Source organism: Portunus trituberculatus, chromosome 31, assembly GCF_017591435.1.
Source record: "Portunus trituberculatus isolate SZX2019 chromosome 31, ASM1759143v1, whole genome shotgun sequence".
In the NCBI taxonomy this organism is placed as follows: domain Eukaryota; kingdom Metazoa; phylum Arthropoda; class Malacostraca; order Decapoda; family Portunidae; genus Portunus; species Portunus trituberculatus.
In genome coordinates this window covers 3,430,455-3,431,621 of record NC_059285.1, presented here as the reverse complement: position 1 = coordinate 3,431,621, position 1,167 = coordinate 3,430,455, and positions in this window count along the sequence as shown.

Sequence of the window (1,167 nt, the reverse complement as noted above, 5' to 3'; positions counted from 1 at the left end):
CCTGTCTCGGGGGTGGTGGTGAGGGTGGTGACTCATGTTTTTCATTATGTAAGAAGGGAAAACTAGTTAAGAGCAATGTGAAATGAAGAAGAAAAACAGTTCCACTTACTTGCCAATCCCCTCGCAGGTCCGGGAATTGTGTGGAAGAAGTGGGTAGGGAAATGTAGAGAGTAAAGTAAAGTGATGTGTGTTTTTCTATTTTTTTATTGAAGGGTTGTAGTTGAGGGTTGGTGAAAAGGAAAGAAGGAAAGAAGGGAATGAAGTAAAAGATGTAAATTATATGTAAAAAAAAAAAAAAAGAAAGATTACAGTGGATGGAAAGAAATGGAAATAGAAATGAGATGAAGCAGGATAAGAGGAAGAAAAATAAAGTAAGATAATAAAGATAAGAAGGAAAAGAAAAGAAGGTAGAACAAGGAATAACAAAAACATTAGAAGGAATAAAAAAAAAGCGGCAGAAAAAATGAAAAAAAAACTAAATTGAAAAATATGCAAAAAAATGGAGGACAAAATTATAAAAAATCAGACACTCTTGTTCATCCTATTTTTCTTGTTCATCCTATTCTACTCTTGTCCATCCTACACTGCTCTTGTCCATCCTACACTACTCTTGTCCATCCTACACTGCTCTTGTCCATCCTACACTGCTCTTGTCCATCCTACACTGCTCTTGTTCATCCTACAGTACTCTTGTTCATCCTATTCTACCACTATTATGCGCCAGAGGACAGGGGACGGAGGGAAGAGGCAGAGCAACACCTCCGGACAGCGCAGGCAGGGGCGGCGGCGGGCGAGGTGTTCCCTTCACCACTCGTGCTGACTTAGCGGGGCCGGAAGCTCAATAGACCCTCGAAATTTCCATCTGATTGTGTGGAAATGGTCGTTGCATTAACCCAATATTCGTATTCCTCCCGATAGTTTTTCCGATAGCTTCCAGAATTGTATATCTTATGCGGAAGTGCTTGGAGTGGGTTCAAATACCGCTGTAGGTGTTATGTGGAGGATTCAGAGTGGCCGTATTCTGAAACGCTATGCTCTATCACCATCACTAGTTTCCAAATGCTCCAGTTGAAGATACTCGTGTTTTTAAGTGTGTTTTTTTATTGTTCTGGTGATAGATTGGCATGATTTTCTAGTTTATTAAGAGGAGAAACTGTCTTGAGAACC